Source organism: Staurois parvus, unplaced genomic scaffold (assembly GCF_062004578.1).
Source record: "Staurois parvus isolate SC_StPar_1 unplaced genomic scaffold, SC_StPar_1.0 ptg000490l, whole genome shotgun sequence".
Classification (NCBI taxonomy): domain Eukaryota; kingdom Metazoa; phylum Chordata; class Amphibia; order Anura; family Ranidae; genus Staurois; species Staurois parvus.
The window spans coordinates 492,148-516,918 of record NW_028318286.1 but is presented as its reverse complement, the minus strand read 5'-3'; the positions used below and the strand labels follow the sequence as shown (position 1 = coordinate 516,918).

The 24,771-nt window shown below is 47.8% G+C and overlaps 1 long non-coding RNA gene across 1 annotated transcript; it reads left to right on the top strand.

Annotated features, from left to right (window-relative positions):
- LOC149452191 (uncharacterized) lies at positions 1 to 2,733 on the top strand. The gene is made up of 2 exons (XR_016314906.1): positions 1 to 131; positions 2,529 to 2,733. It is a non-coding gene; the product is annotated as an uncharacterized LOC149452191 (long non-coding RNA).
- Positions 2,734 to 24,771: the final 22,038 nt, after the last annotated feature.

The window sequence follows — 24,771 nt, the reverse complement described above, 5'->3', positions numbered from 1 at the left end:
ACTGAGCTGGCTCATTATGCTGTGGTGTGACCCCGAGGTGACCCTGCTGCCTGTCACTAAATGTCACCCGCCGTTAACCCTACTGCCACCGCAGCTGCTCCGTTCTACGGGACCCCATTTATTTATTTCAGGTACTTATATAGTGGCGTCAATTTACGCATCACTTTACATATATATATTGTACATTCACATCAGTCCCTAACCCTCAAGGTTGGTGTACAATCTAAGGTCCCCGACCCTCAAGGGGGCGTACCATCTAAGGTCCCCGACCCTCAAGGGGGCGTACCATCTAAGGTCCCCGACCCTCAAGGGGGCGTACCATCTAAGGTCCCCGACCCTCAAGGGGGCGTACCATCTAAGGTCCCCGACCCTCAAGGGGGCGTACCATCTAAGGTCCCCGACCCTCAAGGGGGCGTACCATCTAAGGTCCCCGACCCTCAAGGGGGCGTACCATCTAAGGTCCCCGACCCTCAAGGGGGCGTACCATCTAAGGTCCCCGACCCTCAAGGGGGCGTACCATCTAAGGTCCCCGACCCTCAAGGGGGCGTACCATCTAAGGTCCCCGACCCTCAAGGGGGCGTACCATCTAAGGTCCCCGACCCTCAAGGGGGCGTACCATCTAAGGTCCCCGACCCTCAAGGGGGCGTACCATCTAAGGTCCCCGACCCTCAAGGGGGCGTACCATCTAAGGTCCCCGACCCTCAAGGGGGCGTACCATCTAAGGTCCCCGACCCTCAAGGGGGCGTACCATCTAAGGTCCCCGACCCTCAAGGGGGCGTACCATCTAAGGTCCCCGACCCTCAAGGGGGCGTACCATCTAAGGTCCCCGACCCTCAAGGGGGCGTACCATCTAAGGTCCCCGACCCTCAAGGGGGCGTACAATCTAAGGTCCCCGACCCTCAAGGGGGCGTACAATCTAAGGTCCCCGACCCTCAAGGGGGCGTACCATCTAAGGTCCCCGACCCTCAAGGGGGGTACAATCTAAGGTCCCTAACTTACATTCATACATACACATACTAGGGCCAATTTAGACAGGATCCAATTCACCTACCAGCATGTCTTTGGAGTGTGTAAGGAAACCGGAGTACCCAGAGGAAACCCACGCAGGCACAGGGAGAACATGCAAACTCCAGGCAGGTGGTGCCATGGTTGGGATTTGAACCAACGACCCGAGTACTGCCAGGCGGCATTGCTAACCATTTGGACACTGTGCTGCCCATTATTCACAGTAATGCCCCTTTCAGGACAAGCGTTTGATAGATGCTCTCTCTTCATTGGTGCAGAAGCATTAAGGGCAGAACTCTCATTTAATCTACTTAAGTCATCGGTCACGCCACTGCGATTGAAAATCGTGCAATTTTAATGCGATTTCCGAGGACTTTATTTCTACTTGTGAAAATTTAACAATTTCTTGCAATTTCCATTCTATTCTATGTATGTGAAATTGCAACAAAACTGCAGAAATAGTAATGCAATAACGACTTTAAAAATTGCGCCGCAGCAAATCACACGTGTTAAGACACCGACGTTCGCTTTGATTTGATGCGGTTTAGGTTTCAGGTGCGGTTTTAATTCCCAAATGCAACGATCAGGTTTAAAGGGGCACTGCCTCTGTGTTGCGGCACTGTTAGCCCCAGCAGTCGGTACAACCAGCACCTAAGGCTCCATGTACACTGCAGCTGATAAATTGACGTTTAGGAGCTTTTCTGTGTTTTTTTTTCAGCAGCCCCTGAACTCTCCCTAATGTTTTCCTATGTATTCATGTACACATCATCCTGTAATAGAAAAGTGAAATGATTAATAATGTCCCCAATATCATAAGTAAGCTGAGAACATACAGTAAGTGCTTAATAGCGGTGACAGTCTATATGGTGAAGATAATATGGTATGACAATCCAATGGCGGTGCTCCCAGTATTAAGGTAAAAATTGCGCACTCACCAGATGCGTAATTCAAGTACCAGCTGGATCATCTTACTTCTGTGAGGGCTCAACCACACCACCCTGAGGGAGAATTATCCTGTGTTCCAGACCAGACCTATATCTGTTAAGGAGATCCGTATTGATTTATACACCGCGTACTTGAATTACGCATCTGGTGAGTGCGCAATTTTTACCTTAATACTGGGAGCACTGCCACTGGATTGGATTGTCATACCATATTATCTTCACCATATAGACTGTCATCGCTATTCAGCGCTTATATTCTCAGCTTACTTATATCGGGGACATTATCAATATTCATTTCATAGCGTTGCACTTTTCTATTCCATGTTTATGACAAGGTTTTTTTTTTTATTTGGTTTCCTTGAGTGTTCCAGCTGCTTTTTTTAGAGCGCTCACTTCTATTACCTTACCTACAATGTACACATCGTCGTTTACAGGCAGTTGAGTTTAGTCATTTTTAGAACGCACCAAGCTTGCGTTCAGCAGTATTTTTTATCAGCGTTTCAAATGCCAAACACGTGTAAACGTGGCTAACCGCATTTATAAGCGTTTGAAAATTTTTTTTAACTCTTCCAATTCCAGATGCTGTCCAGAGCCGTTTTTCATCATGAAAAATGCATGCAAAGCGTTTTCCCGGTACTCAAATGGACCCATTACACCGTACTTTGAGGTTTCGCATGAAAGAAAATATGTTAGACACCGCTGCAATAATTTCTGCACAGAAATGAGCCGGAACATCCAAACACCACAAAAATAAAGAAAAAAAAATAAAAGAAGACAGCTAATCAACACATACTGCTCTCTCTGCTTCTGCTATTTCTCTCAAAAAATCTGAAAGTTAATTTTTTACTATTTTTCAGTGCATTCTGGGCATTTGGGAAGGTCTCCTGAGGTTATCTTTAAAAAACGCTTCTAAATGCAAACGCACATAAATGCGGTATACAAACGCAGCTAAACTGACTTTTTCCACCTACGTTTTCCAGCAGTCAGTTTCCATCGTTCAGAAGTGTCCCATGTACATGGAGCCTAAATAGGCGACGATACTGGCGCAGCTGCGGTACTACACGTCCCAGCAGTTCTGCACTACGACCCTTTGGGGTAGATTTACTAAAACTGGAGCGCGTAGAATCTGGAGCAGCCAATCGGTTTCCAACGTCAGCTTGTTCAATTCAGCTGTGACAATACAACCTGGAAGCAGATATGCAGACCTGCACTATATTTTGAGATGCCCCTGAGTTTTGAGTTTTAAAGGAATTTTTTTATTCTCTCTCTCTATACCAGGGGCGGACTGACCATTCGAGCACTTGGGCACTGCCCAAGGGCCCGGGGTCAGTAGGGGCCCCACGAGATGCCCCTGGTACCTTTTTCATAGGCTTTTGAGTTTGGGCAAGGACACAGGGGCCCCATGATCCCCTATTGCCCGGGGGCCCCATGAGTTGTCAGTCCGCCCGTTTTGCACCCTCCAGTTTTAGTAAACCCCCTTCCCCCCTTTTGTGTAATGCAGTTCATAGGGATGCTCAAGTGCCCTGCAGCTGTTGCGAACTACAAATCCCAGCGGCAACGCCCCCACATTTGAACAGACCTAATCAGCCAATGCTTTACAGATCGATTGCTCCATCGAAAATGTATGCTAAATGCGGTTAGCTACCTTGCTCAATCAATTCAGCGATTTCTTTTCCATCCGTCGGGCGTTCCGTTCACCGGTAATTAGCCTGAAAGGTTAATCGAGAGATGACCCGTCTGGAACAGCAAAAAAAAAAAAATCGATTGTTAGAGGATCATTTTCACAAAACGATTTCTGATTAAAACCGAGTAGATTTAAATCTATCATCAATCAGTACATGTATAGCCTACGTAAAGTGCAGTTCTGATTACCACATTACTACATATGGAAGGCTTAAAGCGGTTGTAAACCTCAGACATGAAATATTAAAGCACATCCCTCTATAGTGTGTACTTGTCTCAGTCCAGAGTACTAAGTGTCATTTCTGTCTGCTGCCTCGTTCATCTGCTATCAGCAATGAATGACTTCTGACACCAAGAGATAAATGGTGACAGGGAACAGATTGACAGCCTCAGCTCTGTTCCTGTCCCTCCAAGTCTCAGAGCTCTCCTCAATGACGTATCTTCAGCTCCCCGCCCCCTGCTTTTCAGAGCTGAGAGATCCTGTGTAAATTCTGCACTTAAAACAGCTGTAGGGAAGAGAAGACTGCAGATAAACAGGTACAACTTATGTAGGATTTGCTTAATCTCCGTGCATCACCTGAGGCCAGTCACTGCACTGGGTATATGAAGGGTTTACAACCACTTTGTGTTGATAGCGGTTCCCAGCTACTGGGAAGCACCCACCTATTACAAAGGAACGTGTGCGATGGGACTATTTTACTGGACTCTGATTGGCTGTCACAGCAATCACATGATCAGGAGCCCATCTCCGGCTCCAAGTTGGAAACCGTAGCTGGGAAATGTCAGCGAGTGCATGGTCACGGGCCTGAGAGCATCGGGTGAGTTTGTTCCCGGCACAAAAGTATGGCGCCATGGAAGGAAGTCCACCTCCGGGGTGCTGCACAGATTTTTTTTTTATGCCAACATGAAGGTGTTAAAGTCTGTCATGATTTATTTTTTTGCCATCTGTGTCCCTTCACTTCCTGTCCTGTGGAGACAACGGGAAGTGATGGGAACTGTGCTCCAAGGATGGAAGAAGAAGATGCTCCAGAGCGATGGAAATGCCCTCTCAGATGTCCCCATTATAAGATTTTATCTCCTCTCCTGGTGACAACTCAAAACTTTGATCTCAAACTTCCTTTCCATTAAGGAGAGGAGCTCATCCATAGTTGTGAAAATCTTCTCAGACAGTCGTCACCAGAACAAGTGTCCCCACTGGCAGATTTTGTCTCCATTTCTGTGATTAATGTCAGTCTTATTGGTGAACTCCCTTCACTTCCTGTCCCCTAAATAGGGGAGAAAAAAATCACTCCAAAGTGAGGGAAGTTCTCTTAGACAGTTGTCACCATTGCAAGATTTCTTCTCTGTTCCAGGGAAAACTGAAATGTTTGGCCTCATGGACGAGATTCTCCACTTCCTGAATGTCTCCATACTGAGGGAAGTCCTCTCAGACAGTTGTCACCAGAACGAGTGTCCCCATCGCAAGATTTCTCCTCTACTCCTGGTGACAACTTAAAATGCTGGTCAAGTGCAGAGGCTCCTTTCACTTCCTGTCTTCTAAGGGAGAGAGGAACTCATCAAACATGAGGGAGATCCTCTTCTTAGACAGCTGTCACCAGAACAAGTGTCCCCATTGGATGACTGTTCCTGTTCTGGTGATAACTGAAATGTTTGGCCTCATTGATGAAATTCTCCACTTCCTGAATGTCTCCATAGTGAGGGAAGTCCTCAGTTGTCACCAGAACCAGGGAAGATTTCCTCATTTCGTGCCCTGGTTGCAGCTCAAAAGTGTGGTCTCATTGGTGAGATTCCTGTTACTTCCTGTCCCCCTGTGGAAGAGAGGAACTCATCCAACGTGAAGGAGATCCTCATGTTATATTTATATATATGTACATGTATATGTTTGGAGGTTCTATGTAATTTTCTAGCAAAAAATACAGATTTTTACATGTAAAAAGTGTCAGAAAAGGGCGGTTCATTAAGTGGTTAATGATACCCATCATCAGGACGAATCTCCCTGACGGGGACACAGACAGCGATAAAAACCTGACAGGGGTTCTACTCCCTCTCCTTGAAAACAAAAAAAAAAAGTTTTGCCGTTAGTCCTACTTAAGCTTTGCAGAAGATTGGAAAGTTCTAAATCTGCATGTTGATGGTCGCGGTTGAAGTGGAGAGCGGTGGCCGGCTCTCGCCCTGTGCGGGTCGTGTGACTTGGAGCCGCATGCGGTGAGGGTGGTGCTGGTTAAGTAGACAGCTGGTGCTGGAATGAGATGGTGGCTTTATAAAAGGGCAGACGGGGAGGGGTGTGCCGCCGTTGTCCTCTGTCACGTCCCACGTCTGATGGCACTCAGGTCGCCTCACATCTGACCCCTTTAGTCACACAAGTCGGGAGCCGCAGGCGGCACAAATGGAAGTCTGTGGACAACGTCTCCTAATAGCGTCACGCCGACACCCTTTCAGAGCTGTAATACAAAAAAAAAAAAACAACGGAATTAGATTGTAAGCGCTGGTGGCCAGGAGCCCTGCCCGGTGCTTTGTTACCCCTCGTAGGTTTCCTTCATTAGCTGTGCAGCAGCAGCTGTTGGCACTACGCCAGGAAGTGGCCGCAAAGAGGTTGCAGGAGATCGGCTGCACTGAGATGGATAAAAATAAGCTGAAACATGGATTAGGGCTCGTTCACGCTAGCAATCTGAAACAACCGCCATCAGCGATGGGTCACATGACCAGAGGCGTGGTCTATCCTGAAGTAACCACTGTCAGTAATGGGTCACATGACCAGAGGAGTCCTCTATCCTGAAGTAACCGCCGTAAGTGATGGGTCACATGACCAGAGGAGCCACCTATACTGAAGGAACCTCGTCAGTGATGGGTCACATGACCAGAGTCATCGTCTATCCTGAAGCAACCACCGCCAGTGATGGGTCATGTTACCAGAGTCGTCGTCTATCCTGAAGAAACTGCTGTCAATGATGGGTGACATGACCAGAGGAATAGTTTATCCTGAAGTAACCGCCCTAAGTGATGGGTCACGTGACCAGAGGAATCGTTTATCCTGAAGTAATCGTCAGTGATGGGTCACATGACCAGAGGAGTAGTTATCCTGAAGAAACCGCCGTCCATGATGGGTCAAATGACCAGAAGAATCTATATTGAAGCAACCACCATCAGTGATGAGTCACATGACCAGATCTAGCCTGAAGACACCATCAGTGATGGGTCACGTGACCAGAGGAGTCATCTGTTTACTGATGGCGGTTACTTCAGGATAGTGACATGACCAGAGCAGCCGTCTATCCTGAAGTAACCATCAGTGATGGGTCACGTGACCAGGAGTCGTCTATCCTGAAGAAACCGCCGTCAGTGATGGGTCACGTGACCAGAAGAGCCATCTATACTGAAGGAACCTCGTCAGTGATGGGTCACATGACCAGAGGAGTCGTCTATCCTGAGGTAACCGCCGTCAGTGATGGACACGACTAGAGTCGTCGTCTATCCTGAAGAAACCATCAGTGATGGGTGACATGACCAGAGGAGTCGTCAATCCTGAAGAAACCACCATCAGTGATGGCTGACATGACCAGAGGAGTCGTCTATCCTGAGGTAACTGCCGACAGTGGTGGGTCCCATGGTCCAAGCTGTGGCAATCGTTATCAGTCCTGAAGAAACCTATGGCAGACCAGAGTCGTCACAAGAGACATCTATGCTAAAGAAACTGCCCTCAGTGGTGGGTCATGTGACCATAGTTGCCTGGCGCTGAACGCCCCTGTAAACTGTTGGTGCTGCCATTTTATCCCTCAAAAACTCTGCAAAACCTGCTAGATGAAGGTATGTGGCGTTCAAAATGGCCGCCAGCAGGTCTTCGGTAAGCTGCCATTCTGTGCAGGCACAACCAGCAGCAATTTTACAAATTACGTTGTGAGGAAAATGTTTAAAATTCCACATTGTTCTTCTGGTCTGGCCTTCCCCGGCATTTCTCTCAGCTGACAAATGGCAACATGGCAGCCATTTTGTCTCTCCATGTTTAGGGTAAGCTGTGAGGTAAATTAATGTTCACAACCATTCTTGTTGGGGTCTTTGCTTCCCCCTCTACAGTATTTCCCTCAGCTGACAAGCTGCATGGTGGCCAATTTGTCTTTCCAGCGCTCTGGCCTGACACACCAAACCGTGAATTCTGTCAGCCGCCTAACAGGATGTGTGGAAATAATCCATGTTGTGGTCAGACGTTCACCTGACAGAAATGGAACTCGTTTCCTTGACTACTTAACCGCAGCCGTCCAGCAGGGCCCGCCATGGCCTGAAGGGACACAATGAGCTGAGGTAAATGTAATGATGGCGCATCATTCTTGTTGTGGTTTGTGCCTCCCCTAGCGGCATTTTCCTCAGCTGACAACCAAGTCACTGCATGGCAGCCATGTTGTCTCAGCTCCTCCAGCACTCTCCATGTTTAGAAGTAGCGTGGACTGACACATTGAACTGTGCGGAAAAATGTTCATGCATTACTTTTGTTATGGTCTAGGCATGGCTCGACAAATCCCAGGTACCAGGTCACCATGGCGACTAGAAATGGTCTAGTATCTGGCGCTTGGGTTCACACATTGCCTCCCATTAACTTCAATGCAAAATTGCGTCCCGTTGACCTCTTTGCATTGAAGTCAGTGGGACACGATTTTGCATTATCGCCTTCTATTGACTTCAATGGAAAATTGCGTCCCACTGACTTCAATGGAAAATTGCGTCCCACTGACTTCAATGGAAAATTGCGTCCCACTGACTTCAATGGAAAATTGCGTCCCACTGACTTCAATGGAAAATTGCGTCCCACTGACTTCAATGGAAAATTGCGTCCCACTGACTTCAATGGAAAATTGCGTCCCACTGACTTCAATGGAAAATTGCGTCCCACTGACTTCAATGGAAAATTGCGTCCCACTGACTTCAATGGAAAATTGCGTCCCACTGACTTCAATGGAAAATTGCGTCCCACTGACTTCAATGGAAAATTGCGTCCCACTGAGTACAATGGAAAATTGCGTCCCACTGACTACAATGGAAAATTGCGTCCCACTGACTACAATGGAAAATAGCATCCCATTAACTTCAATGCAAAAATGCCTCCTACTGACTTTAATGCAAAACCAGGTCCCATTGACGTCAAAGCAAAATTGGCTACCATTGACTTCAATGCAAAAATGCCTACTATTGACTTTAATGCAAAATTGTGTCCCATTAACTTCAATACAGAAACACCTCCTATGGACTTCAATGCAAAATCACGCCCCGTTGACATCAATGCAAAAATGCCTTCCATTGAATTCAATGCAAAAACAGTTATCTCCGCATGCCACTCTGCTCTATCACTGTGCACCGGCACAAACTCGCACAGGACCGTTTTCTGAATGGTTCTCAAAACGCGACGCACGTGCATCGCATCTGTGTGAACCACCTCAGTAGGAACACAATATCTAGACTGACACGCAAATCTGAGAGTTTGAAAACGCATCCAGAATCGCACATGTGTGAAACAGCGCGGCTCCATTCACACCCGGGCGTTCTGGGATCGCGGCGGAATCCCTGCAAAATGCAGGTTCAGGTGCCATTATTTTCAATGGCACCTAAAACATTATGTGGTTTGTTGCGCTGCAAATCGCATCGCGTGAAGCTTGTCGCCCATTAGTTGCCTTGCCCCGGGGCGCCAACAACCCACGCTACGCTAAAAAAAAAAAAAACTCGAGCCGGTTCCTAGATTCAGAGCAGATTTGTTAAGACCTGGGTCTAGGCCTCCCCTGACATTTTCCTCACATGAAAAGCTGCACGGCGGCCATTTTGCTCTCCATGTTTAGTATTGTGTGGCCTGAACTGTCATATTGAACTGTGAGGTAAATTAATGATCACCCACCATTTTTGTTGGGGTCTTGGCGTCCCTTGGGCAGCATTTCCCTTAGCTGACAAGCTTCACAGTGGCCATTTTGTCTCTTTCCAGCGCTCTCCATGTTTAGCATTGTGTCCTGACCTGACACCAAACCGTGAGGTGAATTCTGTCAGCCGCCTAACAGGAAATGAGTGGAAATAATCCGTGTTGTGGTCAGACGTTCACCTGACAGAAATGGAACTTGTTTCCTTGACTACTTACCCGCAGTCATCCAGCAGGGCCCGGCATGTCTTGAGGTAAATGTGACTTCCTGCAGGCACGGAAATTCTTCACAACCACTGATGGAACTGGCCAAGCTGCCTTCCCAGACTGGAGGGCAGGCGCCATTTTGGTGTGGCCCGTCCAGCAGACGGATACCTTCTATGCCCTGAGGTAAAATGTAGTCATCACTTACCTACATAGAAAGACCCTACCTTGTTTGAGGACCGCTGCACGCCATAAAAACACAGTCTGGATGCTTTCTAGTGCTTTGGTGCATTTTTCCCCTTTCTTTTCTTCACCTTAAGGACTGGTTTACACCACAAAAACGCACTCCAAATGCGTTTTTGCTTACATTGCACACCACAAAATACTCGATGCGTTTCTGCATGTGCTTTTTTGATGCATTTTCAATCCATTCTGGTGCGTTTTTATGCTTTCAGTGCATTTTTTTTTTATACAATTCCAGTGCATTTTTTATACAATTTGAGTGCATTTTTTATACAATTTGAGTGCATTTTTTATACAATTTTAGTGCATTCCAGTGCATTTTTTATATGATTTTAGTAAATTCCAGTGCATTTGTTATATGATTCCAGTGCATTTTTTTTTTTTATACGATTCCAGTGCATTTTTTTTATACGATTCCAGTGCATTCCTTTATACGATTTCAGCGCATTTTTTATACAATTCCAGTGCAGTCCAGTGCATTTTTATACCATTTCAGTGCATTCCTTTATACGATTTCAGTACATTCCAGTGCATTTTTTATAAGATTTCAGTGCATTCCAGTGCCTTTTCCCCCTCTTTTTCCCAAGGTTTTCTGTTTGTTTTTTTTATTTTGTTGCTGTAATGCATTCCGGTGCCTTCTAATTCATTTAGATGCATTCTGGTGCATTTTGTTTTTTTACACATTTTTAATGCCTTCCAGTGCATTTTTTCCCCTCTTTTTCCAAGGTTTCCTGTGGGGTTTTTTGTTGCTATAATGTGTTCGTTGCATTTTTGATGCATTCCAGCACCTTCTCCCCCCTTTTTCTCCCCAAGGTTTCCTGCTCTTTTTTAAAATTGTGTTGCTGTAATTCCAGTGTGTTTTGTTCCCCCTATTTTGTTGTGCTGTGTTCCGTTGCATTTTTGAAGCATTTTCAATGCATTCTAGTGTATTTTTGATATGTTTTCTATGCATTTTCCCCTCTTGGTTTCTTTCCAAGATTTCCTGTTTTGTCTTTTTGTTTATTTTGTTGCTATCATGCATTCCGGTGCATTTTTTTTAAGCATTCTTATGCATGACAATGCATTTTTGATGCATTTTCACTGTGTTCCGGTGCATTTTTCCTTTTTTTTCCCCCAAGGCTTCCTTTTTTTTTTTTTAAATGGAATGCGTTCGTGTTTTTTTTTCCCTCGTTTTTTTTTCCACCATTGTATCTTTTTTATTTTGTTGCTGTAATGTGTTCATTTTTTACATACCTTGTGTTCCAGTGCATTTTTGTATGCATTTCAATGCATTCTGGTGTATTTTTAATACATGTTCAATACATTCCAGTCAGGGGCGGACTGACCATTTGGAAACTCGGGCACTGCCCGAGGGCCCCGGGGTCAGTAGGGGGCCCCATGAGATGCCCCTGGTACTTTTTTCGTACGCTTTTTTGATTTTGGGCAAGGACCCAGGGGCCCCATGATGCCCTATTGCCCGGGGGCCCCATTAGCTATCAGTCCGCCCCTGATTCCAGTACATTTTCCCCCTCGTTTTTTTCTTTTACATGCAAGGTGGCAGCAATGTACGGGTACAATCACAGTGGATGCCAGCCATGGGGCACGTATGTGCGCACCCAATACCTAGAAGTTGGCAGAGACATGTAGGTACAATCACAGCAGGTGCCGGCAAGGGGGACACGCGTGTGCGCGACCGATAACTGGAAGTGTTCAGCGACGTACGAGTTCAATCTCAGCAGGTGCTGGCCAGGGAGCATGCATGTGCCCCATACCTGGAGGTTGGCAGCGACGTATGGGTACGATCACAGCTGCTGCGGGCTAGGTGGCATGCGTGTACACACCGGATACCTGGACATTGGCGACATATGAGTACGATCACAGCGTGTGCTGGCCAGGGGGCATGCGCACACCCGGGATACATGAAAGTTGGCAGTGACATATGAGTACGATCACAGCGGGTGCCGGCCAGGGGACATGCGTGTACACACCAGCTACCTGGAAGTTGGCAGCAACATACAAGTACGATCACAGCGGGTGCCGGCCAGGAAACATGCGTGTACACAGATGCCTGGAAGTTGGCAACATGGATACAATCACAGCGGGTGCCGGCCAGGGGGCATGTGTATACACATCAGATACCTGAAAGTTGACAGTGGCATATGAGTACAATCACAGCGGGTGCCGGCCAGGGGACATGCGTGTACACACCAGCTACCTGGAAGTTGGCAGCAACATACAAGTACGATCACAGCGGGTGCCGGCCAGGAAACATGCGTGTACACAGATGCCTGGAAGTTGGCAACATGGATACGATCACAGCGGGTGCCGGCCAGGGGGCATGTGTATACACATCAGATACCTGAAAGTTGACAGTGGCATACGAGTACAATCACAGCGGGTGCCGGCCAGGGGACATGCGTGTACACACCAGATACCTGGAAGTTGGCAGCGACATACGAGTACGATCACAGCGTGTGCCGGCCAGGGGACTTGCGTGTACACACCAGATACCTGGAAGTTGGCAGCGACATGGATACGATCACAGTGGGTACCAGCCAGGGGGCACATATGCACATGCCAGATTCCTGGAAGTTGGCAGTGACGTTCGGGTACGTTGCTTTGCCTACAGTGGTCACCAGGTCAAAAAAGGTGAAGCTTCCTTTGGCGTCAAGTTTCTAAACTTTTCCAAATGAAACTTTTTTACTATCTTTACATACATATGACAGTATTTTCTCTTTTTTTTAACAGTTAAGATGGCAGTATTTTCAAACTTCTGTAAACACAGTGACAATGTGCTGGAAGGGGATGCATTGCATAGAGAAGCTCAGAGACCCAGTGAGATCAGGTATATGATGAATATGGAGTGTTTCTATTGCAAACAAATCATCTGCATGTTGATGAGGGGGAAGGGGAGGGAGAACCAGGAAAGTAGGACGTATGCAGAGTAAACTTCAGCTTTATAGGTCACCCTGACCCAGTAGATCCACTGACAAGCCGTCGTTCGGTTTCAGCCCCCAGCCCGCTGTCCCAATCTCCAGAAGCGCCGAGACATTTTTGGAAAGCCGTCATTTTGGGTACCAAAAACAAACATTTTGCGTACAAAAACCCTCTAGGATTCCCGCCCACGCGGTTGTCTATTTGTAAATGCCAGCTGACAAACCGATCCGCGAAACAAAAAACAAAAAAAACACAAGTTGTACGTTTCCTTCTCTTTTCAGGACGGGAAAAAAAACAAAAAAACAGTCTTTTCAGCAGTTTAGAGACTAGAACAAAATGGCGGCTCTGTTCGCGGCGTCGTGCCGCTTTTGTCAAGCGTGCGCCAGTGTATTCAGGCAGCAGGCTTCGCACCCGGCGCCAAACGTCTATTGTGTGCTTTGCATTCGCTGGCTGTGAACGGAACAGCAGAACCCGGCTTAGGGAAAGTTTGTATCCTCCTTCGGGAGAAACGCTTTGAAGCGATTCGTGGTGGAGGGGGGGGGCTGGGGAATAGACCAATTCTTGGTATTTTCAGCACACAAAGCGTCCCTACAAAGCTGGCGAAGAGATAAAAACGAACCATAAAATACGCAACTGAAATCTGTTCTGTGATCACACCCCATGCTAGAGGAGTGACACCACCACTGAGTATTGTATGCTCTGCAGCTTCCTGTGTCACCAGGTGGGACTAGGAATGAGCATCATCTCTGATGCAGTTGCTGGAAACCGCTCCCCCCTTCAGCACCCAGTGCCTGAAATATGTTACACTGATGGATCTGTGCAGCACATTTGCTTTACAAAGCTGAAAATGTCCTTGAACTTCGTCCGTTCAGTGCACACTCTTGCTGCTTTTACTTTCTCACCAGTGAAAATGCCGCTTTATGCCTTCACATACCTCCATGGACCCAGTCTTCAGGTCACTTGCTGACTTGGCATCCACAGGCAGCTTAACTCTCCATTTAGGGCCTTTTCAGACATGCAGCTTCCCTTCCGATCACATCTGTCCACTGATCAGATCGGGACAAATGACAGATCCATGCTCTGTGGACGGGAGTAAAAGGATGCCACTGTGTTTACACTGAGCTACCTCTGATTCGGTCTAACAGAAGAGAATGGAGCCCTACATTTTTATTTTTTTTAGCAGGCATGATCAGTCCCAGAGGTAGGCGGGTATAAACAGGCACAGGTCCGTTAACCCCATCTACCCATAGGAGCATATGGACATTCTGATCAGGTCCACCCGTGTGAAAGGGCCCCAAGAGCTAGAGAACTGGCGACCCTCCAGCTGTTGCCAAACTACAAGTCCCATGAGGCATTGCAAGATTGACAGTTACAAGCATGACTCCCAAAGGCAGAGGAATGATGGCACTTGCTGGAGGGCCACCAGTTTGACACCCCTGAAGTAGAGGTTTACTCCAAACACAACTACTTTGTAAGCCTGGAAAAAAAAAATTTGTACTAAAAATATCTGGTCTAGTCTGTGAACAACTGAGGGATTATGGAAGAAACAGGGAGAGTCTAGCTTAGGACTGAACTAACTAGCTTTAAAATGGAGGGGAGGACAGAGGGAGATACCTGATCACATTGTAGTAGCTCTAAATTGCCACTAGATGTCAACTTTAAAACAAACTTTTCAAAATGTTTGCTGCCCATCAGTGCAGCCTATGTTTGCTGCCCATCAGTGCAGCCTATGTTTGCTGCCCATCAGTGCAGCCTATGTTTGCTGCCCATCAGTGCAGCCTATGTTTGCTGCCCATCAGTGCAGCCTATGTTTGCTGCCCATCAGTGCAGCCTATGTTTGCTGCCCATCAGTGCAGCCTATGTTTGCTGCCCATCAGTGCAGCCTATGTTTGCTGCCCATCAGTGCAGCCTATGTTTGCTGCCCATCAGTGCAGCCTATGTTTGCTGCCCATCAGTGCAGCCTATGTTTGCTGCCCATCAGTGCAGCCTATGTTTGCTGCCCATCAGTGCAGCCTATGTTTGCTGCCCATCAGTGCAGCCTATGTTTGCTGCCCATCAGTGCAGCCTATGTTTGCTGCCCATCAGTGCAGCCTATGTTTGCTGCCCATCAGTGCAGCCTATGTTTGCTGCCCATCAGTGCAGCCTATGTTTGCTGCCCATCAGTGCAGCCTATGTTTGCTGCCCATCAGTGCAGCCTATGTTTGCTGCCCATCAGTGCAGCCTATGTTTGCTGCCCATCAGTGCAGCCTATGTTTGCTGCCCATCAGTGCAGCCTATGTTTGCTGCCCATCAGTGCAGCCTATGTTTGCTGCCCATCAGTGCAGCCTATCCCCGCTGCCCATCAGTGCAGCCTATCCCCGCTGCCCATCAGTGCAGCCTATCCCCGCTGCCCATCAGTGCAGCCTATCCCCGCTGCCCATCAGTGCAGCCTATCCCCGCTGCCCATCAGTGCAGCCTATCCCCGCTGCCCATCAGTGCAGCCTATCCCCGCTGCCCATCAGTGCAGCCTATCCCCGCTGCCCATCAGTGCAGCCTATCCCCGCTGCCCATCAGTGCAGCCTATCCCCGCTGCCCATCAGTGCAGCCTATCCCCGCTGCCCATCAGTGCAGCCTATCCCCGCTGCCCATCAGTGCAGCCTATCCCCGCTGCCCATCAGTGCAGCCTATCCCCGCTGCCCATCAGTGCAGCCTATCCCCGCTGCCCATCAGTGCAGCCTATCCCCGCTGCCCATCAGTGCAGCCTATCCCCGCTGCCCATCAGTGCAGCCTATCCCCGCTGCCCATCAGTGCAGCCTATCCCCGCTGCCCATCAGTGCAGCCTATCCCCGCTGCCCATCAGTGCAGCCTATCCCCGCTGCCCATCAGTGCAGCCTATCCCCGCTGCCCATCAGTGCAGCCTATCCCCGCTGCCCATCAGTGCAGCCTATCCCCGCTGCCCATCAGTGCAGCCTATCCCCGCTGCCCATCAGTGCAGCCTATCCCCGCTGCCCATCAGTGCAGCCTATCCCCGCTGCCCATCAGTGCAGCCTATCCCCGCTGCCCATCAGTGCAGCCTATCCCCGCTGCCCATCAGTGCAGCCTATCCCCGCTGCCCATCAGTGCAGCCTATCCCCGCTGCCCATCAGTGCAGCCTATCCCCGCTGCCCATCAGTGCAGCCTATCCCCGCTGCCCATCAGTGCAGCCTATCCCCGCTGCCCATCAGTGCAGCCTATCCCCGCTGCCCATCAGTGCAGCCTATCCCCGCTGCCCATCAGTGCAGCCTATCCCCGCTGCCCATCAGTGCAGCCTATCCCCGCTGCCCATCAGTGCAGCCTATCCCCGCTGCCCATCAGTGCAGCCTATCCCCGCTGCCCATCAGTGCAGCCTATCCCCGCTGCCCATCAGTGCAGCCTATCCCCGCTGCCCATCAGTGCAGCCTATCCCCGCTGCCCATCAGTGCAGCCTATCCCCGCTGCCCATCAGTGCAGCCTATCCCCGCTGCCCATCAGTGCAGCCTATCCCCGCTGCCCATCAGTGCAGCCTATCCCCGCTGCCCATCAGTGCAGCCTATCCCCGCTGCCCATCAGTGCAGCCTATCCCCGCTGCCCATCAGTGCAGCCTATCCCCGCTGCCCATCAGTGCAGCCTATCCCCGCTGCCCATCAGTGCAGCCTATCCCCGCTGCCCATCAGTGCAGCCTATCCCCGCTGCCCATCAGTGCAGCCTATCCCCGCTGCCCATCAGTGCAGCCTATCCCCGCCGCTATCAGTGCAGCCTATCCCCGCCGCCCATCAGTGCAGCCTATCAGTGAATAAATTACTTATTTGCCAAACTTAAACTAAAATTTTGTTTTTCAATATTTTTGGTGCCCATCAATGCAGCCTATCAATGCCCATCAGTGAAGAAAAATTGCTTATTTGCAAAATGTTATAATAGAAGCCGAGCAAAAGGTTTTTTTTTTAAAAATTTGTATGCCCATCAGTGCAGCCTATCGGTATCCATCAGTGAATATAAAGAACTTATTTGCAAAACTTGGAAAAAAAAAAGTTTGTTATGAAGTTAGGCAAATAGGTAATTTGACTTCACTGATGGGCACAGAGACTTCACTGATGGGCACAGAGACTTCACTGATGGGCACAGAGACTTCACTGATGGGCACAGAGACTTCACTGATGGGCACAGAGACTTCACTGATGGGCACAGAGACTTCACTGATGGGCACAGAGACTTCACTGATGGGCACAGAGACTTCACTGATGGGCACAGAGACTTCACTGATGGGCACAGAGACTTCACTGATGGGCACAGAGACTTCACTGATGGGCACAGACTTTTTTTTAATAAACTTTTGCTTAGTTTGTTAAAAAAAAAAGTGCAAATAAGTAATTTTTCTTCTTCACTGATGGGCATTGATAGGCTGCACTGATGGACACTAAAAATATTGGGGGAAAAAAGTGTTTCTGATAAAAATATTTTCAGTGCTTATCAATGCAGCCTATCAATGCCCATCAGTGAAGAAAAAATTACTTTGCACACTTTTTTTAACAAACTAAGCAAAAGGTTTTTTAAAAAATGTCTATGCCCATCAGTGAAGAAAAATTAAGTTTGTCAAACTTCATAACAAACTAAAAAACTTAAAAATTTTGGTGCCCATCAGTGCCGCCTATCATTGCTTATCAGTGCAGTCCATCAGTGAATATAAATTACTCATTTGCCAAACTTTATAACACTGTCTTTTTCCAATATGTTCAGTGTTCATCAATGCCCATCAAAATTTTATAACAAACTATAAATTTCCGCGGCCACCAGTGCCGCCTGCCCCTGGCCACCAGTGCCGCCTGCCCCTGGCCACCAGTGCCGCCTGCCCCTGGCCACCAGTGCCGCCTGCCCCTGGCCACCAGTGCCGCCTGCCCCTGGCCACCAGTGCCGCCTGCCCCTGGCCACCAGTGCCGCCTGCCCCTGGCCACCAGTGCCGCCTGCCCCTGGCCACCAGTGCCGCCTGCCCCTGGCCACCAGCAGTGGTGTATTTAGGTTTTGTGCTACCCTAGGCAACACAAAAATCAGCTGCCCCCCGCGGGGAGAACCGGACACCAACCAACTCCACCCTGTCTCCCCCAACCCCCACCTGACAGCCTTCCACTACTTTTGCCCTCCATAAATTGGCCACCACTCCAGCAAGAGAGAGAAGACACTCACCTTCATAGCTCCAGGCATGCCTTAGAATGAGAGTCAGGCTCTGCATACACCATCAAGCAGCCCACAGCCACTCTTGGATCCCTTCTTCCATCTGTGTCCCTTCTTCTGTCTCTTCTTCCGGATGGTGGTGCTGCCCTCCTGAAAAATGCCGCCCTAGGCAAATTGTTTGCCTTGTGGTAAATATACCCGAGGCCACCAGTGCCGCCTACCCGAGGCCACCAGTGCCGCCTACCCGAGGCCACCAGTGCCGCCTACCCGAGGCCACCAGTGCCGCCTACCCGAGGCCACCAGTGCCGCCTACCCGAGGCCACCAGTGCCGCCTACCCGAGGCCACCAGTGCCGCCTACCCGAGGCCACCAGTGCCGCCTACCCGAGGCCACCAGTGCCGCCTACCCGAGGCCACCAGTGCCGCCTACCCGAGGCCACCAGTGCCGCCTACCCGAGGCCACCAGTGCCGCCTACCCGAGGCCACCAGTGCCGCCTACCCGAGGCCACCAGTGCCGCCTACCCGAGGCCACCAGTGCCGCCTACCCGAGGCCACCAGTGCCGCCTACCCGAGGCCACCAGTGCCGCCTACCCGAGGCCACCAGTGCCGCCTACCCGAGGCCACCAGTGCCGCCTACCCGAGGCCACCAGTGCCGCCTACCCGAGGCCACCAGTGCCGCCTACCCGAGGCCACCAGTGCCGCCTACCCGAGGCCACCAGTGCCGCCTACCCGAGGCCACCAGTGCCGCCTACCCGAGGCCACCAGTGCCGCCTACCCGAGGCCACCAGTGCCGCCTACCCGAGGCCACCAGTGCCGCCTACCCGAGGCCACCAGTGCAGAAAAATTTCTTATTGGCCAAATTTTATTACAAACATTTTATTTTATTTTATTTTTTTCCATTTAACAAAAAAATTCCAGCGGTGATTAAATACCACCAAAAGAAGCAATGTGTGTAAAAACAATGATAAAAATTCCACATGGGTACAATGTTGCATGACCACGCAATTGTTAAAGTGCAACAGCGCTGAAAGCTGAAAATTGTCCTGGGTAGGAAGGGGGTGAAAATGCCCCGGCATAAAAGTGGTTAACCAATCAAAAAGGGAGCCAATAAGATGGGAAACCCCAGAAACAGACGGCCCAGGTTGTACGGCAGACACCCAAGGCTCCCTTTATCTATAAATATCCGTCACATTCACGGTCATCTCAATTTATCCGACGCACGTTTCTCGTAGTAGCGGGTCGCTATGAAAAAAAAAAAAAAAAAAACATGCGCAGTTGCATTCTAAGAAAAATGCAGTCAAGGAATGTAAATGAAACAGAAAAAAAAAAAGTTTTATTTGTATGAGACAAAAGGTGACCGTGAATATATTGCTGTAAGGACAAGCGGAAAAGTACAGACTTGGAAGACGCGGTATTCAATTTGTGTTTCTAAGATTTCTGCTCCTTAGCAACTACCAAAAAAAAAAAAAAGTCATTTTTTCGCAAAATACAAGTCTTAAGTGTAGGTGAGACTTTGCTTTGTGGAGAAGATATTCTTTAAAAAACAAAACAAAAAAAAAAACACTTGTAATGCCGTGTTTGGTGCGACAAAAGCTTTTACCCCCCATTTCTTTCTGCTGTGTGTTTCATAACCCCCTCCTCCCCCCACATCCTGATTTAGGTCTGCAGAATTGTCGCACTACGCAATAGCGAGTAACGGAGGAAATACACAGGAAGTCATCATCACAATTGTCCGGATTTATTCTCCTACTAGTCAGACAGAAAACTATATGTATTCAGCCTACTGTCACACTGAAAAACGCATCAAACACATTGCATCATGCGTTTTTCCCATATCCCTTCCCACTATTCTAATGCGATTTTCAGTGCGACTATTGATGAGACTTCAATGCGATTTTAGAAGTTCTCAAGCCCTATATTCTGACTTCAGTGTCATTTCATACCCATAGACTTCTATGTTAACTCTCAGAATTCTCATCAACATAGATAACATTCCTATGGGACGTGGATTGTTCAGCGGGGTTTTGTTTTTTTTTTAACCCTCACCTCTCCTCAGTCATCCTTGCTGCCTAAACTAGGATCACACTGAAGCGGTTTTGATCCTTCCATTGATCAATTCTTGGAAGGAAGGAAGGAAGGAAGGATCGAAGGGAGGGAGGAAGGAAGGATCGAAGGGAGGGAGGAAGGAAGGATCGAAGGGAGGGAGGAAGGAAGGATCGAAGGGAGGGAGGAAGGAAGGATCGAAGGGAGGAAGGAAGGAAGGATCGAAGGGAGGAAGGAAGGAAGGATCGAAGGGAGGAAGGAAGGAAGGATCGAAGGGAGGAAGGAAGGAAGGATCGAAGGGAGGAAGGAAGGAAGGATCGAAGGGAGGAAGGAAGGAAGGATCGAAGGGAGGAAGGATCGAAGGGAGGAAGGAAGGAAGGATCAATGGAAGGAAGGATAGAAAGAAAGAAGGATCAATGGAAGGAAGGATAGAAAGAAAGAAAGAAGGATCAATGGAAGGAAGGATAGAAAGAAAGAAAGAAGGATCAATGGAAGGAAGGATAGAAAGAAAGAAAGAAAGAAAGAAGGATCAATGGAAGGAAGGATAGAAAGAAAGAAAGAAAGAAAGAAGGATCAATGGAAGGAAGGATAGAAAGAAAGAAAGAAAGAAAGAAGGATCAATGGAAGGAAGGATAGAAAGAAAGAAAGAAAGAAAGAAGGATCAATGGAAGGAAGGATAGAAAGAAAGAAAGAAAGAAAGAAGGATCAATGGAAGGAAGGATAGAAAGAAAGAAAGAAAGAAGGATCAATGGAAGGAAGGATAGAAAGAAAGGAGGATCAATGGAAGGAAGGATAGAAAGAAAGGAGGATCAATGGAAGGAAGGATAGAAAGAAAGAAGGATCAATGGAAGGAAGGATAGAAAGAAAGGAGGATCAATGGAAGGAAGGATAGAAAGAAAGGAGGATCAATGGAAGGAAGGATAGAAAGAAAGGAGGATCAATGGAAGGAAGGATAGAAAGAAAGAAGGATCAATGGAAGGAAGGATAGAAAGAAAGAAGGAAGGATCAATGGAAGGAATGATAGAAAGAAAGAAGGATCAATGGAAGGAAGGATCAATGGAAGGAAGGATAGAAAGGAGGAAGGATCAATGGAAGGAAGGATAGAAAGGAGGAAGGATCAATGGAAGGAAGGATAGAAAGGAGGAAGGATCAATGGAAGGAAGGATAGAAAGGAGGAAGGATCAATGGAAGGAAGGATAGAAAGGAGGAAGGATCAATGGAAGGATACAAAGAAGGAAGGATCAATGGAAGGAAGGATAGAAAGAAGGAAGGATCAATGGAAGGATGGAGGAAGCTAGAATTATTGCTGACATTCTCAGCGATATCTCACATGTGGGGTGCAATTCATGTTTACACACAGGTGCTCACCCTACACTTTGCCACCACAAGGGAGCTAACAAGCTCTTTATGTGATTGCACTGGGAAGGCAACAGGTCCTCTTTATCAAGACATCAGGGGTCTGTTGGGCCCCCACAGGTTCCACAGTGAGCATAACAAGCATGCTTCACTGCATCTACAGACGGATTGTACTGTTGCAGGTTTAGTATCTTTAAAAGGGAATCTAAAGGCTTATGTTTTTTTAAAGAAAAAAAAAAAATACAAACATGTCTATACTTACCTGCTGTTTGCAGTGGTTTTGCACAGAGCAGCCCGTATCCTCAGGTGTCTCCCCCCACCCAGGCTCTCTTGGCTCCTCCTTCCTGTCGGGTGCCCCCACAGCAAGCAGCTTGCTATGGGGGCACCCGCTGCTCCATGTGTCCATTCACACACACAGAGCCCCCCTCTCTTCTCATTGGCTCACTGGCTGTGATTGACAGCAGTGGGAGCCAATAGCTCCCACTTCTGTGTCAATAAGAGGCAGTCCCGGGACAGCCGAGACTCCAGTGCACATCGCTGGATCGAGAGGGGGCTTAGGCGAGTATTATGGGGGCTGCTGCTGCACACAGGTGGTTTTTTATGATATTGCCTTGCAGGGGGAAGTTATTTTTACTGTTTTAAGAACACAAGACATAAAATGTGGCAAAGATTGGCCGTGGCCCTTTATTGGTATTTGAACCTCAGTTTAGCCATAACTTTGTTAGACAAACCATCAACCAGAAATATAACCAATTACCAGACCCGTGCTCAGTCTTCAGACAAGCACCCCAAATTACAAATTAAGTCCAGCCACAAAGGTGGGCAGCAGTACCCCAACGAGGCAATGACACCATGGTGGGCAGACAAGATTCCAGACTTGCTTGAGGGTCACATCTGCTGGAGAGCCATAGGCATGGATATAGAACGGTAGAAGAAGCCCTTCATTGGGTGCCAGGTTTCCTTCTCCTCATCGTTGACCAATGGCGACAGCTGTCAAAATTCGCACTAGCCAGGACACAAGCTTTAATAACGACCAGCCAACAGCCAATCCTGAAACAGATAATAGGGAGAGCCAAAACCAGCACTGCAGCAGTTCCAAAGCACGTATATAACCCAACATGGGTGTCAGTCCCTGAGGGGTCTCTAACCAATTCCCTCAAAGGAGGCTTGATTACTCTTTGCTGCAGTTGACCACTTACGGTCCAGATCAATTCTGACTTCTCTCCTAAAATCTGTTGCTGGAAAACTACATAAAATGTTTAATTATACAGTTGCAAGAAAAAGTATGTGAACCCTTTGGGATTACGTGGAGTTTTGCATGAATTGGGCATAAAATGTGCTCTGAACGTCATCTAAGTCACAACAATAGAAGAACACAGTCTGCTGAACATAATACTACACAAACATTAGATGTTGCCATGGTTTAATTGCACATAACATGTAAACATTCACAGTGCAGGGAGGAAAAAGTATGTGAACCTTTGGACTTAATAACTGGTTGACCCTCCTTTGGCAGCAATAACCTCAACCAAACGTTTCCTGTAGTTGCAGATCAGACCTGCACAATGATCTGGAGTCATTTTGGACCACTCCTCTTCACAAAACTGTTTCAGTGTAGCAATATTCTTGGGATGTCTGGTGTGAATCACTCTCTTAAGGTCATGCCACAGCATTTCAATCGGGTTGAGGTCAGGACTCTGACTGGGCCACTCCAGAAGGCGTATTCTCTGCTGTTGCAGCCATTGTTTTGTTGAATTACTTGTATGCTTTGGGTCATTGTCCTGTTGCATCACTCATCCTCTGCGGAGCTTCAGTTGGCGGACAGATGGTCGTACGTTTTCCTGCAAAATGTCTTGATAAACTCTGGAATTCATTTTCCCATCAATGACAACAATCCGTCCAGCCCTGAGGCAGCAAAGCAGCCCCAAACCATGATGCTCTCTCCGCCATGTTTTACAGTGGGGATGAGGTTTTGATGTTGGTGTGCTGTGCCTTTTTTTCTCCACACATAGTGTTGTGTGTTCTTCCCAAACAACTCAATCTTGGTTTCATCTGTCCACAGTATATTTTGCCAGTAGTGCTGTGGAACATCCAGGTGCTCTTTTGCAAACTTCAAACGTGCTGCAATATTCTTTTTGGACAGCAATGGCTTCCTCCGTGGTGTCCTCCCATGTACTCCATTCTTGTTTAATGTTTTCCTTATTGTAGATGTGTCAACAAAAATGTTAGCATGTGCCAGAGATTTCTGTAGGTCTTTAGCTGACACTCTGGGATTCTTCTTTACCTCATGCAGCATTCTGCGCTGTGCTCTTGCAGTCATTTTTACAGGACGACCACGCCTAGGCAGAGTAGCAAAACTGCTAAACTTTCTCCATTTGTAGACAGTCTGTCTTACCGTGGACACATGAACATCAAGGCTTTTGGAGATACTTTTGTAACCCTTTCCAGCTTCATGCAAGTCAACAATTCTTGATCGTAGGTCTTCTGAGAGCTCTTTTCTGCAAGGCATGGTTCACATCACACAGTGCTTCTTGAAACCAGTAAACCCAAAACAGGTGTGTGTTTTTTAAGGGCAGGACAGCTGTCAGCAACACATCCAATATCATCAAACTGATTGCAGTCAAGGTTGGCTCACTCCTGGCTCCAATTAGCTCTGGGAGAAGTCATTAAGCTAGGGCTTCACATACTTTTTCCTCCCTGCACTGTGAATGTTTACATGTTATGTGCAATTAAACCATGGCAACATTTAATTTTTGTGTAGTATTATGTTCAGCAGACTGTGTTCTTCTATTGTTGTGACTTAGATGACATTCAGAGCACATTTTATGCCCAATTCATGCAAAACTCCACGTAATCCCAAGGGGTTCACATACTTTTTCTTGCAACTGTATATATATATATATTTTTTTTTTTTTTAAATGGTGGGTGTTGCGTATGTCAAGCTGCATTTGCAGATCGTTTTTTTCCCAAGCACGATTTTTGGGAAAAAAACATATCAATTTTATTGCACAAAACACAACAAATTTTTTGGTAAAGTACAAAAGACGTCACGCCGAGTAGATACCAAACATGTCACATATTAAAATTGCGTACGCCCGTGGAATGGCACCAAACTACCATAACTAAAAATCTGCATGTAAGCACAGTGGCTTAATGGTTGGCACTTCCACCTGGCAGTACTCAGGTCGTTTGTTCCAGTCCCAAACATGACACCACCTGCCTGGAATAGCATGTTCTTGTGCGGGTTTCTTCCCTCACTCCAAAGACATGCTGGTAGGTGACTTGGCTCCAGTTTAAATTGTCCCTAGTATGTGTATGTATGGATG